The 10359-nt window shown below is 48.2% G+C and overlaps 2 pseudogenes; both read right to left on the reverse strand.

The window, feature by feature from the left end:
* Positions 1–379: 379 nt before the first annotated feature.
* Positions 380–1555, reverse strand: LOC119466708 (annotated as a pseudogene).
* Positions 1556–3478: 1923 nt separating this feature from the next.
* Positions 3479–4236, reverse strand: LOC108298091 (annotated as a pseudogene).
* Positions 4237–10359: the final 6123 nt, after the last annotated feature.

Consider the following 10359-nt stretch of genomic DNA (forward strand, 5'->3'; position numbering starts at 1 on the left):
TGCAGCCATCAAAAATGATGAGTTTGTGTCCTTTGTAGGGACATGGATGAATCTGGAAACCATCATTCTCAGCAAACTGACACAAGAACAGAAAATCCAACACCGCATGTTCTCCCTCACAGGTGGGTGATGAACAATGAGAACACATGGACACAGGGAGGGGAGCATCACACACTGGGGTCTGTTGGGGGGAGGCCAAGGGAGGGACAGTGTGGGGGTGGGGAGGTCAGGGAGGGACAACATGGGGAGAAATGCCAGATATAGGTGATGAGGGGATGGAGGCAGCACACCACATTGCCATATGTGTAACTATGCAGTCTCTGCGTGATCTGCACATGTACCCCAGAACCTAAAGTACAATTTAAAAATATATATCTGCTTTATCATACAACCAATCTGTAGAATTCAATCCCTCCTAAAGTGTCTAAAAGGATTAGGAGTTGTGGCACATTGTTTTGCATAAAACCCTTCCTCTGCATAAAACCCAGGGGTGAAAGGCTGTTAATCATGTAATAAAACCACAATAATTTTCATTTTTGTATTAAATTGTAGCTATACATTTACAAAAGTTTATAAAGAAATGTGACAACTTGCAAGGCTGCTCTGTACAGGTTCTCAACAAAATGTTTCCACACCAACTTAGACAAAGGGCCTAAAATGATCCTATAAAAACAATGTCATTTTAACACTTGTTAGTGTCAAGATGAGAGCCATTTTCCGTTGCTACGACTGTCTCTTCTGTTATCACAGTCATGATCCAGCCATTGTTGTTCCAATCATCGTAGAAGAAATCATCTCTGCATCCTCTATTAATGATTGTCAGATCCATGATCAGTGTGACGCTGTTCCTGGCTATAATGTCGAACTGCTAGGTAGGGATGAGAATTCCATCTGACTCTGCGCTGTGATGAGGGTGCATCTTGGCACCACTGCGAGCTCAAAGACTGGTTCGAAGTACGATTGTGTGATTGAACGGATGCTGGTGAAATCCTAGTTGATCCAGAGGTGGAGAAGCAAAGATGGCATTTTTCTGAAATCACTGTTCATCACTGCTTGTCTCTGAAAATTTTCTGGAGAAGAGGAAAGATCTCTGAAGTATCTGTGCTGATAGAGCCCTGTTACCCACTGTCCTTCCATTCCCACCACTGGGAGATTTGGGGGCAGGGCTGGAATTAGCAACACAAGGCTGGGGGCATGGTAAGCTGATATTGTGCGAGACATGACTACTTCCTGTCTAAGTTGAACTTGGATAGGCCTTCCATAGAGTTTAATTCCACTAAGAGTAGATACTTCATGTGTGAAATTCATAGATGCAAATTGCTTTGGTTTACCATCCTTATCTTTTGGAATTTTCACCTTGATTCCTGGCCCAGCCTGGTGGAATAGCTTGAAAAGGAGCTCTTCGGTCACATTTGTTTCAAGATTGTCCACAAGGAGAGTGGGATTCATCTCAGCAATAAGACCCTGGAGGAAGCAGTGTGGAAAGTACAGGATGGAACAGAGAGGAATGAGGAGGAGGGGGCCAGAGCCTACCATAAGTCCAGACAGGGTAACTGAGAGGTGGCATCCTTCTATGTGTCCACCGGGACCCACATCCTACTCCTCCTCTTTGCCAGATCACAAGTCCAGCAGCATGACAGCACCAGCCAGGGTTGCTTAGTCTGAGTTGGAAAAGGTGGGCTATCCTGCATGCAGGACACCACTGCACGTTTTCCTTAACATCGGGTACCAGCTGGTTTTACAGGGAGTGGTCTTCTTGAGATCATGAAAGGAAAACACAGGCCACCATTTGTTGAACACCCTCTTGGTGTCAAAATCAATGTTAGGGAAGTTCACGCAATAAACAAAATTTCATTCCTAATGACAAACGTGAAAATTGCATTACTTATCAGAAACTTGGCAAGATATTAAACAGAGATTCATAGACAGGTGTTTCTGGCTCCAAAGCTTCTATTCTGTCTGAGGTTCTCCCTCAAGTTACCAGTATGGAGGGAAGAAACAAGGCAGTGATACCTTAGAAGGCCTACCCTAGGTACCCTAGCCGGCCCAGAGTCAGCCCAAGGAGAAGTCACTCACCCACAGTCTAAAAAGGAAGATTTGGGTGGATAAGACTCTTGCAGGGTGAGGAGCATAGTTCTTAGAACATACACCGAGCACTTAATTGTCAAAAGCATCAATTATTCCCCTGCCTACCACCCCCATAGACAGAACAGCGAGGCCTCTCCAAGTCTGTTCCTTCATTCATAAAGTGGACCTGATAGTCATAACTCCATTGAGGGTACCTGCATTTAAGGAGATGATGGATGCACATAACTGTCTTCCTCAGAAAAAACTCCAGATTCTCAAATTTCCCCACACCAAGGAACTCAGCCCATGGCTGGGAGTCAGGCCAAGGACTGAGAGGGTGCCATAGACACTAGGACATCACAGGGAGCCAGATGAGAATGGCCCAAGCTGGGCTCAGGGCACGTGTTCTGAGAAACGACCATCAAGAGGCTTCGGAAGACATTTGATGTGGATGTTGAGGAACGGGGTGCAAGTGGAGAGGTGCAGCAGAGAATTGCCTTGCTCAACCTGTTTCTGTGGCTTTACCCGTAGCTCCTGGGTGGGGGTGAGCTGAAGCACAGGCACATTTAGTGGGAAGTGAGGAAGGGAATGCTAATTGCTCAAGCTGTTATTTGTACGTGGAGGGCAGGGTCTAGAAACACAGCAGGGGGAGCAAAAACAGGACTTTTCAGATATTGTCAAAGCCCTGCCAATCCCATCTTCCAGCATCCGGGAGCGGCCATGAATGGTCCTGTTAGGACTTTGAGGGACTGAGGCTCTCTTCCTTTCCCTATAGAGGCTTCAGTGCTATAGGACCAGCAGCCTGCTCCTGTGATGTCATTCAACCTCGGTGGCCTTCTTAGAGGCCCTGTCTCCAAATCCATGCACGTTGAGGGTGAGGGCTTCCACATATAAATTTTGGGGGGACACACTCAGCCCATAAGACACTCTAAGCAGAACATGTTCCAAAATCATATCTCTATATTGTATGACTTTTCCATCGATCCCTTATGTTGTTTAAATGCAATTCATGTGACATCTGGCCTGTGGGATCTCCTCTTTTGAGAACCATCCATTCATATCCTTTTTGTGTTTTTTTTAATAATTGGAATAGTCACATTTTAGTTATTGACTGGAGAGTACTCTTTCCATGTTCAAGATACCAAATATTTACCATAATTGGAAGTACTTTTGCTCCACATTGCTTCATTTTATCTTTGCTCATAGAATTTTCCGTACAGAAGTAATTTTGTGTATGTCATTCCACAAGTCTCTATAATTGCACAAATTATCCAACGACCATGTTCTGCTTTCATAAGCTACAAACAGATAGCAAAGATGTATGATTTACAACTAAAAATGCAACAGAAATATTTGACATTTGTTGGAATGGGGAGAAACCTGGCATACAAATTAGCTTTCAGCCAATGGGTCTTCTACAATAAGTTTCAAACTCCTGTGTGATTGGATCCCTCACCCAACCCCCAGTAAAGCATCAGGCCCAACGGCAGCCTCATCGTGGAGAAGGCGTGCCGCCTTGATGTCACGTGACTAGTGCCTAGTAAACCCTTTCTTTCCCCAGGGCCTGCACAAAGCCCTCTTAACGTCCTTGATCCACGTGCTGTAGAAGAAGGGGTAGAGCACATGAGTGAGGACCATACACGGCCCTGAGAGTATGCAGAGTTGGGAAGGATGTAGCTGGGGACTGAAGCGAGGTGGAGAAGACAGGTCACAGTGAGGTGGGCAGCACAGCTGGAAAAGGCCTTTCCTCAGCCCTGGGTGGAACGAATCCCCACCAGCATACCCGTAGGAGACCACAACCAGGACTCAGGGTGCAAGAGCCACCAGGAAACTGAAGAACAGGGCAAGCTCATTGGTACATGTGCTGGAGCAAGAGAGTCTGAGCAGGGCAGAGGTCGCAGAAGAAGTGGGTGATGAGGCGAGGCCTGCAGAACTTGGGTAGCGCTTTGAGGATGGTGTAGGTGAATGCGTTGGCCAAGGCCAGTAGGCAGGAGATGGACGTGAGGCCTGAGTGGGTTGGTTGGCCCACAAGGACTAAATAGCACAATGGCTGGCAGACAGCTGCATTGTGATCCAGGCTATGGCTGTGAGGAGGAAGCACTCCCAGGGTGCCAGGAAATGGAGAAAGAATATCTGCATGAGACAAGCACAATAAGGGACGGGCCCCATGACTGACCGAATCCCTGCATCTCCCGGCTTCCTGACTCAGTGCCCACTGAGTTCTGTTCCTCCAAGTGTACAATGACATCCATCGGCTGCCCACCCCCTGCTGACACACTCTCTGTTTGAGGGTTCGCCTCTCAATGACTATAGAGAAAGCAGCCTGGGCCCTGTAGAAGAGCAGCTGCTAGTCTTCTGGTTGGTACCAACCCTAGGTCTCTGAGGAAAGGACAGAGCAGGGTCACTCCGCTTCACAAGGCAAAGTCAGTCGCCCATTCTCCCTGCCAGTTCTCAAGCCTATAACGTCAGCATTTTGGGAGGCCAAGGTGGAAAGATTGCTTGATTCCAGGAGTTCGAGTCCAACCTGGGCAACACAGTGAGACCCTGTCTCTACTGCCAAAAAACAGAAGGAAGGAAGGAAGGGAGGAAGGGAGGGAGGAAGAGAGGGAGGGAGGGAGAGAGGGGAGGAGGGAGGAAATGTCACCCGTCAAACACAGCTTTAGGAGAGGGTGTAAATGTTCAATGTTGATTTTCTTCTGTGTCTTCATTTGCATTTTCATGGGAGCTTACAGGAGGCACACAGGTCTCTTAGACAACATTTTAAAAATAACGACTTGAGGTTTAATTCACATGCCACACAATTCACATGTCTAAAGTGTATAGTTTGGTGGTTTTTAGTGTACTCGTAGGTACGTGCCGCTATCACCATGACCAGTTTCAAGACATTCTCATCATCCCAGAAGGAAACCCTGTCTCCATTAGCAGTCACTCCTCATTTCCTCCCAACTCCTCCAGCCCCGGGCAACCACCAACCCACTTTCCTTAGACAACGTTTTGAACCCTTATTGGCAGGAATTATAGTCAAATGGAAAATCCAGTTTGGGGCGTAGTGTAAGCTAGAATTGGTTTCATGGTTTTTCCTTGTGCCTTGGGTTGGCACTGCCGTAACAGCACTGCATCCATCCTTTCTTCAGTAACTCTGCTGCACACGAAGGGCATTTCTGCCCTTTGTACAGATGAGGAAACTAAGGCTCAGAGAGATAAAGCAAGGGGCACAGTGGGACTTGTCCCCGAGACCCCAGAATCTGTGCTCCTGCTTATACATTATAAGGCCAACATGATCTATCCATCCAAATTACAAATAAATAAGTAAATTAAAATACTTATAAAAAGTCCCCTCATGCTGGGCGCAGTGGCTCACGCCTGCAATCCCAGTACTTTCAGAGGCTAAGGCAGGTGGATATCTCGAGGTAAGGACTTTGACACCAGCCTGGCCAACATGGTGAAACCCTGACTCTACTAAAAATACAAAAATTAGCCAGGCATGGCGGTAGGCACCTATAGTCCCAGCAACTGAGGAGGCTGAGGCAGGAGAATGGCTTGAACCTGGGAGATGGAGGTTATAGTGAGCTGAGATAGTGCCACAGCACTCCAGCCTGGCAACAGAGCGAGACTCCATCTCAAAAAAAAGAAAAAGAAGACAAAGTTCCTCCATTCTGGGCACAGTGGCTCACGCCTGTAATCCCAACACTTATGGAGGCAGAGGCAGGATGATTGCTTGAGCCCAGGACTTTGAAACCAGTTTGGGCAACATAGCCGCACTCTGTCTCTTTAAAAAATAAAAGCAATTTTAAATGAAAAAAAAAAAAAAAAAAGACAAGAAGAAGTGCCCCCAAGTTAGTCACCATGCTCCCTACCATAGGCTTTGGGTGTTATCTCTATCCCATTAATGCAGTCACTTCTACCAAGCACCACTTATAGTGACAGCAAGTGGTCTACAAAAATACTGACAGAGGAATCCTGATGGAGCTTCAAGAAAAGCTCAGGCCACCAAGGAATGTGCACGAAGTGGAGCTGTGCTGAGCATGTTCTAGGGCAGGGGTCCTGACACTGGTCCGTGACCCTGTTAAGAACTGGGCCACAGAGCAGGAGGTGAGTGGTGGGCAAGTGAGCGAAGCCTCATCTGTATGTACAGATGCTCCCCAATGCTCGTGTGACCTCCTGAGCTCTGCCTCCTCTCCAGTCAGTGGTGGCCTTGGACTCTCACAGGGTTTCGGACACTGTTGTGAACTGCGTGTGTGAGGAATCTAGGTTGTGTGGTCCTTATGAGCATCTAACGAATGCCTGATGATCTGAAGTGGACCAGTTTCATCCCCAAACCATCACCCCAGCCCCCGACCCCACCCCCATCTGTGGAAAACTTGTCACTGGTGCCAAAAAGGTTGGAGATCCCTGTTCCCGGGGATGTTGCCTGACTGAGCTGGAGGAGGTCCCTGCTCTCCCTCTGGTGGAGGGAGAGAGAAAAAGCAGGATAAATTAGGCCATTTGAACTGCCAAGCAGGGAGTTAAAACAGAGCAGTGCGACTTAGGATGAGTACTTACTTTAAGGTGAAGAAGGTGATAAACTAAGAGCCATTTAAGATTTAAACTGAAAGCTGAATGAGAAAAAGACATCGGCCACACAAAGATGAGGAGACCACAGGGTCAAGTGCCATGTGTGCTAGGAAGGGGCAGCAGGAGAGGGACATGACATGGTGTCCCAGTGGCAAGTGGGCTTTGCGAGCCAGGCTGCAGATGGAGTTCAGGTTTCCAGGACAACCCAAGGACAGAAGAGGATTTCAGCAAAGGTTTGCCAGATGACATTGGCTGCCATGCACAGAGTGGATCCCAGGGAGCCCACTGTCTCCAGTGTGAAGTCAGCAAGGAGGTCACCATGATAGTTTTGGCAAAAGGTGAAGGATCATGAAAGGAAGAGAAATCAATCTTGGCTTCAGCAACTGGGGATGAGGGAAAGGGCAGAGCTGGCAGCAGGTAGGGGCTCAAAATCCAGCTGTGGCTTGGACCGGCTGCTGGGCTCGCTTTCACGAAGGAACAAATCAGGACTTGAAGACAGACATCTCTCATCAGCATCAAGTCCTTGAAGATGGACAAGGTCACAAAGGGGGAGTGGCTGAGCAAGGAGAGGAAGAGAATTCGGGACTCAGCTCGGAGACACAGGAACCAGCAAGGAGCCTGCAAAGCAGCTGCCGGGGATTGGGAAGAGAACCAAGGGGTCCAAGGAGGAGAAAATGACGGTGCTGGCCAGGCACGGTGGCTCACGCCTGTAATCCTAGCACTTTGGAAGGCCGAGGTGGGTGGATCACAAGGTCAGGAGATTGAGACCAGCCTGGCTAAGATGGTGAAACCCCGTCTCTACTAAAAATTGGCCAGGTGGGGTGGCACAGCCAGTAGTCCCTGCTGCTGCAGAGGCTGAGGCAGGAGAATTGCTTAAACCCCAGAGGCAGAGGTTGTGGTGAGCTGAGGTCATGCCACTGCACTCCATTCTGGGTAGAGGGAGATTCCGTCACAAAAGAAAAGAAAAGAAAAAAGAGAGAAAGAAAGAAAAAGAAAAAAAGAGAAAGAAAGAAAGAAAGAAAAAGAAGAAAGAAAGGGGAAGGAAGGCAGGAAGACGGAAAGAAGGAAGGGAGGAAGGAAGGAAAGAGGGAGGGAGGGAAGGAAGGAAGGAAAGAGAAAGAAAAATAAAGGAAGGAAGGAAGGAAGGAAAAGGAAAGAAAAGAAAAGAACTACTGGACTTCAAACTATACTACAAGGCTACAGTAATCAAAACAGCATGGTACTGGTACCAAAACAGAGATATAGACCAATGGAACAGAACAGAGGCCTCGGAGGCAACACAACGTATCTACAACCATCTGATCTTTGACAAACCTGACAAAAACAAGCAATGGGGAAAGGATTCCCTGTTTAATAAATGGTGTTGGGAAAACTGGCTAGCCATGTGCAGAAAGCAGAAACTGGACCCCTTCCTGACACCTTACACCAAAATTAACTCCAGATGGATTAAAGACTTAAACATAAGACCTAACACCATAAAAACCCTAGAAGAAAATCTAGGCAAAATCATTCAGGACATAGGTGTAGGAAAGGACTTCATGACTAAAACACCAAAAGCATTGGCAACAAAAGCCAACATAGACAAATGGGACCTAATCAAACTCCACAGCTTCTGCACGGCAAAAGAAACAGTCATTAGAGTGAATCGGCAACCAACAGAATGGGAAAAATTTTTTGCAGTCTACCCATCTGACAAAGGGCGGATAACTAGAATCGACAAAGGGCTGATCTCCAGAATTTACAAAGAACTAAAACAGATTTACAAGAAAAAAACTAACAAGCCCATTCAAAAGTGGACAAAGGATATGAACAGACACTTTACAAAAGAAGACATACATGAGGCCAACAAACATATGAAAAAATGCTCATCATCACTGGTCATCAGAGAAATGCAAATCAAAACTACATTGAGATACCATCTCACGCCAGTTAGAATGGCGATCATTAAAAAATCTGGAGACAGCAGATGCTGGAGAGGATGTGGAGAAATAGGAACACTTTTACACTGTTGGTGGGAGTGTAAATTGGTTCAATCATTGTGGAAGACAGTGTGGCGATTCCTCAAGGACCTAGAAATAGAAATTCCATTTGACCCAGCAATCCCATTACTGGGTATATATCCAAAGGATTATAAATCATTCTACTATAAGGACACATGCACACAAATGTTCATTGCAGCAGTGTTTACAATAGCAAAGACCTGGAACCAACCAAAATATCCACTGAAGATAGACTGGACAGGGAAAATGTGGCACATATACACCATGGAATATTATGCAGCCATAAAAAATGATGAGTTTGTGTCTTTTGTAGGGACATGGATGAACCTGGAAACCATCATTCTCAGCAAACTGACAAAGGAGCAGAAAATCACACACCGCATGTTCTCACTCATAGGCGGGTGTTGAACAATGAGAACACATGGACACAGGGAGGGGAGCACTACACACTGGGGTCTGTAGGGGGGAAATAGGGGAGGGACAGCAGGGGATGGGAGCTGGGGAGAGATAGCATGGGGAGAAATGCCAGATATAGGTGATGGGGAGGACGGCAGCAAATCATACTGCCACGTGTGTACCTATGCAACAATCTTGCATGTTCTTCACATGTACCCCAAAATCTAAAATGCAATAAAAAACAAATTAAAAAAAGAAAGAAAGAAAATGACGGCGCTGGGAACTGCAGAACCCCTCGGCAGGCATGCTCCACTCAAACCCCTGCACCAAGACACCCGGCCACCACCTCACGGGCCCCTGGAACACCCCAGACCCTCTTGAGTGAGCTCCCGTCTAGAAACGCTCAGGGCTGTCCAAACCGATTGCTGTCTGTCTGTTCCGGCCAACACCTGACCTCCCCTTTCTTAGAACATTTACTAGACAGGGCTTCCCCTGTCCCTTTGAGACACCTGTGCAGCACCCACCACCAGGGTCTTCCCCGAAGGCCCCGCACCCACCCCTTGGAAATGGAATCCTCGGGAGGGACGGGGCCCGTTGTCCAAGTCTCCGAGGGAGGGAAGAATCCCAACCTGGGTAGCAACCGGCAGCTCCCACACACGGCCGGCCTCATGGCAAGGACACTGGCCGCCCTGTCGTCTTTCACTGGAGCCCCCCCGCCCCCTCCCGACTCCCTCATTCCAGCTTCACAAAGCCAGGCCGCCTCTGCTGGGGCAGGAAGAGAGCTCAGCTCTCTCCCCCACAAGCAGGCGTTTCTGAAGAACATCTCTTTCCTCAGCTTGAACATAAGGCCTGCTTTTATGTATCTTCAATGCCGGTGTCCTTGTAAAAAGAGGAGGACAGGCACAGAGGCCCGCGGGGACAAGGCCATGGGATGACGGAGACGCAGACTGAAGAGGTGCAGCCGGCAGACCCCGGCGCTGGGGACAGGCCTGGACAGCAGCTCCCTCACGGCCCCGGGCGGGTCAGCGAGCCCACCCTGCCGATGCCACCGCCAGCTCAGCCTCCAGGCCTCCAGAATCGGAGGCTACTCGTTTCTGTGGCTTCGGCCCCCCAGTCTGTGGTGCCTGGTCAGGCAGCCCCAGGAGACACAGGAAGCCCCGGCCCCATGGAGTAGCGGGGGTGTCCCCTGCCCTGTGCCTTGCTGAGCCGCAGTGTCAACAGTGAGCTCTTCCCAGCCACCAGTACAGAAGAAAACAGAGCTACGTTAACACACGAGCGACTGTGTGGGAAGATGTCTTTTCTATGTATCAAAGGAGTGCATACAAATTGTAGGCATTTAGAA

This window comes from Cebus imitator, unplaced genomic scaffold (genome assembly GCF_001604975.1).
Source record: "Cebus imitator isolate Cc_AM_T3 unplaced genomic scaffold, Cebus_imitator-1.0 Scaffold883, whole genome shotgun sequence".
Taxonomy (NCBI): Eukaryota; Metazoa; Chordata; class Mammalia; order Primates; family Cebidae; genus Cebus; species Cebus imitator.